This window comes from Maniola jurtina, chromosome 12, assembly GCF_905333055.1.
Source record: "Maniola jurtina chromosome 12, ilManJurt1.1, whole genome shotgun sequence".
In the NCBI taxonomy this organism is placed as follows: Eukaryota; Metazoa; Arthropoda; class Insecta; order Lepidoptera; family Nymphalidae; genus Maniola; species Maniola jurtina.
This window is the reverse complement of record NC_060040.1, coordinates 9,512,989-9,520,178: the sequence shown is the minus strand read 5'-3', so window position 1 is coordinate 9,520,178 and position 7,190 is coordinate 9,512,989.

Here is a 7,190-nt window from a genome sequence, read left to right as displayed (position 1 = left end):
TCACTATACAATCTACGGCATTGTAATGAAATGAAAATGGTTGCATGGCTTTTCCACTTAAGTAACTAACATCTGCTCAAGCTTCTAGTCTGCAATTTTAGTTAACCCTCTTTAGAAAAAAAAAGTTTATTAACGAACAGGAACTGATTCAACTGGGAATAAAACTCGGGATTTCTTCCTTTCAAGGAAATATGTTATTACTAGCTAATGCCCGCGACTTCGTTCGCGTGGATGTAGGTTTTTTGAAATTCCCGTAGGAACTCTTTGATTTTCCGGGATAAAAAGTAGCCCATGTGCTAATCCAGGGTATAATCTATCTCCATTCTAAATTTCAGCCCAATCCGTCCAGTAGTTTTTGCGTGAAGGAGTAACAAACATACACACACACACACACACACACATACACACATACAAACTTTCTCCTTTATAATATTAGTGTGATAGTCATGTCACTCAAAATCACGATGCAGTTATCTAACTTGAAATAAACGTAGACCTAGGCTGCCTCAGACAGCGTAGTAGAATGTTTTCTTCGCTACGTCGATTCAGTGTCAAGTCACGTGTTATCTGCATATTAATAAAGTCCTTAATCTAAGGTCAAGCCGGAATAACCAACTCTTAGATATAACTTGTGACGTGTGGCACAATTTAAGAAAAAACGTTTTCCTCTTATTTTCTTATCTCACTGTTTTCTCACTCTATTTCATTCTGCGACGACTTTCGCCCAATGTGCCTTGTATCAAAAAAAAAAATCCCCAATAAAACGATTTCTTTGTATTTAAAAGTAAAAATGTTTCCGACCTTACAAAGATAGTCTGTTCAAACAAAATCCTAACATTGTATGTCATTGGATCTCAAAGGGTCTATTTGCACTGTGAGTGAATTACAGAGTGGGCGACATTGACTGATAGTGTTTGGGGATTCGAAGAGAGTTACCGGACTTAAGATGTAAACAAAGGTTATTTACTTGCAAACTTTCACGGAGAATCTTATCTTGACTCTTAGGAGTTCGGTAGGCTGGACGTTGATACGAATATTTCACTTTTATTTCACCGATTTTTACATGGCTTTTGGTGCTATGAAGTTTAATCTGTTATATGTATAAAATTTAAACAAAGGAAAGAAATAAAAAACATGACAGAAAATGAAATGGTACCTCATACAATTTTATAAACTTTGATGTACAAAAGTGACATATTTTTAATGGAAAAATTTAATTTAAATTTTCATGATTGATTTTTTTACTATTGAAAACCCGAACAAGCCAAATCCTGAAAAGGCTTCAGTACTATAGACCACGCAGATTATACAGAAGACTGAAGAATATAAACGGCCATTTTACTTTTGTTGTAGTGATGTGGACTATAAATTCTTCACCTCTTAGATCTTGCACCGGTAAGCGTAGCGTGGGCTATAAGAGTGTCCAGTCCCTATGTCCAGCTGTGGGCGTTCTTCGGTTGATGGCGAGGACGACGGTGATGATCATCAACGTAAAATAGACAGCGTTAAAGACTTGCACCGCACGCTGGACATCATCTAGTGATACTCTATGACCACGGGCGGATTATAGGGCCTATAAAGACCGGGTAGGTTCAGACCTAGGGTGGAAAATTTTAGGGGGTGGCAAAATTTGGTGTGATTTTTTGTAGTCACGCCTTCCATGAACCCACACGTCAGTGTTTAAAAACTCATAAATGCGCCCATACCTCCTGCCCCTACAAAAAAAATTATATAGAGATGACGTTTATAAAGACACACTGATTACCTACTGAAAATTCAAAATTCAAAATTCAAAATTCAAAATGTTTTTATTCAATTAGACTTTTACAAGTTCTTTCGAATCTTTTCTTTCGACTGATCTCTTTCTTTCGACTGATTGAGATAATTTTGTCATTTACAGACTTTCGTTGTTGTATACATTAATTTAATTGTTCATGTTTTATAGGGTGTATGGGGGCGACAATCTCCATAGGCTTAGGGCAGTCAAGGTATCAAATCCGCCCCTGTCTATGACAGAAAGTACTTAATAATTTTTCCGTAATCCACTTGAATTGATTGCCACAAGGCAATTTTCCATATCAATAAACGTTTCGAATCCACTACCTTGTTCGCTTAAGTGTGGACATCTAATTAAGGAAGAACGTTCGTACGCGAGACTATTGGTTTTCATTCATTCGCCCTTACTTTATTACATCTACAGTAAAGGCTACATCAGACTAGTGTAAAATGTCTTGCGACTTTTAGTCCAGTTGCATTTCCCTTCACACAAAGTGAACACGCTTCCATCATCAATACAGAATTATCCTAGCGATGGAATGAAGTAATAAATTGCAAAAAGTGAAACGAACGAACGCAATATTGGGTAGAGTGTCGACAGAATACAAAATTAACACAGCGCGTAAATCCCAGGTCCGTTTCTCTTGAATGTACCATAACACTTCACAGTTTTTTCTCTTAATTTGCTTATATCAGTGATCAGTATCTAGGCTAGATTTGAGTAATTTTACCACACAGAAAATTACGAAGGAAAGGTTGCAATTTCAGAGGCCGAATCAAACTTAAAATTTGAAAAGTCTGGCGCCTTGAATTTGTTGCAAGTCCGTCACATTGAGTTTGGTTGTTTTATGACAATTCATAAAATAATCTGATAAATCGGTAACTTTCAAGAAGATTCATGTATTATGCTGCCATTACAAGGAAAATTATATAAAGTCATATGTCTGTCATCGGCTACCACGACATTCTGTATCGACCTTGTGTTTGACAATTTTCTTCAGATACATGTCCTCAGTATGGCCGCGGTCTTATATTCATAGTGTAGTAGAAGCTACAACGTCGTTAAGCGACCTACTTTCACTTAAGCATCTAATAATATCGTAGCCTTGTTTGTAGCAACAATAAAAATCTTATTACAGTAGTGAATGATGTAAATTAACTTTTTATTTGCCTATAAGTTTATTAGTGTCACTCGTTAGTGCTCTTTTATTATGATTAACGGATGGCTGTGAGCTACGAGGGTGATACAAAGAATGAATGAGCTAAAGTTTTTTTTAAGTTTCCTGAGCTTTCCGGTGCCACGAACGTCTATCGGTGATCAAGTTATGTGCTCCATCCACTTTACACTTCAGCTTTGCGAACTATGACGAAAGCTATATAACGAAAGCTATGTTGGTTCACGAACCTCCTTTGAATAAAGAAAACAACATACATTAACCCTGAAATTATTACACACCTTTCTTGGGCGAAGTAATATCCTTTTGAGTTGCATAAAATAATATAGTTAGTTGAGTCTTTAAATAATATAATATTATGTAGAAAAAGAGTTCCAATAAATTATTATGAAGAGAACCTCAATTTTATTCAGTAAGTACCTAATCTAAGTTAATACCTTAACCGGCGGCGGAGCAGGCCTAGTTATTGCAATGTTGGAAGTTAATTTCCTTTCTTGCCAATATCCTACGGAAATAGAAAACGGCTTTCGTGTTGCTTTAGAGATTAAAGGGAAGAGAATATACGTAATAGTAATAAAAGTAAGGATAGATATGTCGCGGTTCCGCAGTGTGAACACATAAAAATAAACTACTAGAATGTGGTACAGCGTATTGTTAAAGTGAAAACCCGGGCATACTTGCAATATCCCACCTAGCGCGACATGACGAATATTGGTGTATCTATATTGGACTAAGAGACAGCAAGAGCCAGGGCTTGGTTATTTTATAAAAGTGGAAAGTTTCTCTGCGTAGGGTCCCCAACACCGGGAGGAACGATCAGGGACTGTGAAGAAAGTGCAACCGCCGAGTTTCTTGCTGGTTCTTTTTGGTAGGAACAGCATTCCAAACCAGTGGTTAATTATTTTGACGATTCAAAAGCACTCGTAAAAGTTTACTTGAATAAAAAAATATGTATTCTATTCTACTCTATTCTTGTGTTTCTATCCTTCAATTTGAGTCAATACTTACGTACTTATCAGAGCGCGTGGCCTGGGGTGGGATGCTGCAATCACTCTATGTGAAGAAAATCGCAGTCAAAAAGTACTAACTGATGCCCGCAACGATGTCTGTGTGGATTTAGGTCTTTAAAATCCTGTGGGAACTCGTTGATTTTCCAAAGTAAAAAGTAGCCTATGTGATCTTCCAGGTCTTTAACCCACCCATACAAAAAACACTGAAAGATAAAATCACAAACTAAGAAACAAATACACTTTTATATTAAAAGTAGTGATTTTAACCTATTTTCAGTATTATTGAAAAGAAAAGCAGGTTTCCGATATGCACTGACTTTAATATAACAAACTGCGGTATTTTATACGATGAAACTAATAATGAACTGGTGTTAAAGTTTTAAAGCTTCGCCGCACATGGGACGCCCGTAAAACATCGAAGTTACTATGATTATTATTTACCTACTCGGTGCGGTAAGTCTCATGTCTGTGATCTCAAAATTTTAACTAAAGTATTTATTTTTTACTAGATGATACCCGCGACTTCGTCCGCGTGGATTTAGATTTTTTTTAATTGCGTAGGAACTCTTTAATTTTCCGGGATATAAAGTTGTCTATGTCAGTTTCCGGGATGCAGGCTCCCTCTGTACCTTTCATATAAATCAGTTAAACAGATGGGCCTTTAAGAGTCCCGTGGGGACTCTTTGATTTTTCGGGATAAAAAGTAGCCTATGTCCTTCCTCAGGTTGTAAGCTAACTCTGTACTGAATTTCATCAAACTGGTTTAGCCGTTGGGCCGTGAAAAGCTATTCTGTCTGTGTGTCTGCTAGCTTTTCACGGCCATTTTGATGAAATTTGGCTACTTTTTATCCCGGAAAATTAAAGAGTTCCTATGGGATTATTAAAAAACCTAAATCCACCCGGACGAAGAATAAGCTTGTATTGTTCTTTATACGATACAGTCACTAATTAGGTTTCGTCAAACAAAACAAAAGTTTACTACAAGTTTAAAGCAGATTATTATAATAAGTTTATGGTTTAAACGGGTACGTGGTAGTAAGACCCAGTTTACGGCCGCCAGGTGAACTTTTATAGTTTCTCATAATATTGGGAAACTATGAAACCTGAAAACTATGTCAGCTACACCGATATCAAAGTTTTGTCAGTGTCTTAGGTAGGTATTATTATTATAATCAAGTTATTTTAGGTATTTTATTTTACTTTATTGATTACAGGAAAATTCCTGAAAATCCTTTCTTAGGGGTATCTACGTTTTAGGAAAAAACCTTCAACTAAAATCTCAAGTTTCTAAACCCAACAACTAAACTGAATGATATGTTAGTCAGTCAGTCAGTGTATCTTTCTTATATGTATACAATTTACTCGTAGATTAATAGAAACTGACCTGATTCTGTCTAGCACAAGTGGAAACTAAATGTGGATATACATAATTATCGTAAATAAACCGACTGCGGCAAAGCCAAAAGGAAGGGTTATGATTTTAGCAGTCTATGTATGTATGTATGTATATATGTATGTATGTTTGTAGCCAGATTCTGTGTGTTCCACCGTAGTGCCTAAACTACTGGGCCGATTTTGATGAATGAGGTGTCAGTCGATTCGTCGTAAAAGTTCGGGTGACGTAGGCTACATTTTATAAGAAAAAAATTGACCTAACGGATGTTACATGAAAAAAGTGGAGGTCACCAAATTTTTTTTTTGTTATTGTATCGAGTGGGATGTCAAATGAAGAAGAAAAACTTCTGAGTTCATAAATATAAATGTACTACAACGCTACAACGTTAATATATAACAAGCGACAGATAAACAATTTTAGTATAATATTTCAGCATTTATTAAGACGATCGCAGTCGGGTTTTAGTTTTCAATTTTAGCTTTCTACAATATGATGTTAAAACAGTGTATTTGCTTTGAAATCTACTACAAAACTCCACTTAGAAACACACAGGTAAACTTGGATTGTGACTTCATTTTACCCTATTTACAGAAGTTTTTATTTTGTGAAGAGGTTAGGTGAATGAAAATTACCAACATTTATTTTAATAAGTAAGTCTAACATAAACAACGATAGTGTTGAGCAATTTTCATTTCGAACGGTGAAAATATGCGGATATATTCGGTGACATTTTTTAATCCTCGACCCAAAAAGAGGGGTGTTATAAGTTTGACGTGTGTATCTGTGTATCTGTCTGTGTGTCTTGTGTATCTATCTGTGGCATCGTAACGCCTAAACGAATGAACCGATTTTAATTTAGTTTTTTTTGTTTGGAAGGTGGCTTGATCGAGAGTGTTCTTAGCTATAATCCAACAAAATCGGTTCAGCCGTTTGAAAGTTATCAGCTTTTTTCTAGTTACTGTAACCTTCACTTGTCGGGGGTATTATAAATTTTTAATTTACACTTGTTCATAGACTTTCTTTGAAGCTATATGTTTCTGTCTTTTTGAATATTCATAGAATATACGGCATAGATCTTCTTTCGCTGTGTGAAAATAAATAAAATTTCATTGGCGACGCGATACAAATGATAACGTATGACCATGTGTTTCTCGTATATTTTTTAGCTAAATTAACTTGTTGTTAATTTCAAATTATATTATCCTTCTTGTACAATAAAGCTATGTTTACTTAAAAACTGTTCAAGTGCAAGTCAGACTCGAGCACCGAGGGTTCCGTACCTTGGAAGGATACGAGTAATTATTTTGTTGCTTAAATTATCTCCAACTGCAAATTATGGTTATGACCACAAATTTTGATTTGATTGACAATGGTTTTCGGATTTTTCTGTTTTTCTATAGACCGTAAGACATTGTTTCTTGCCAAATTTCATGAATCTAGGTCAACGGGAAGTACCGATAGTTTTGATTCACTTGCGAGTTCCAAAATGTGCGGCATAAACGGTGTTTCTTTTGATTACGTTGACAAAGAAGTTTAATTTTTTCATAGCTCCATGAGCTTATAGACCTGAGTATTTCATATTAATTTCAACTTGATAACTCCACGCGTTCCTGAGAAAAAGGGTCTTGACAGAAGATAACGAAATTATCCTATAGGGTTTCCTTTTTCCTTTCGAGGTACGGAACCCTATAAAGAGATGAGGCGCTCGGTCACAGTGAATGTCTGAAACGTGCTCCGACTTCATGCGACGTAATCCTTTGAGCGCTTTTCCTGTTCCGCCCAGAATATAGATATAAATGATAAATACGGCTTTTGTACTATTTTATTGGTATT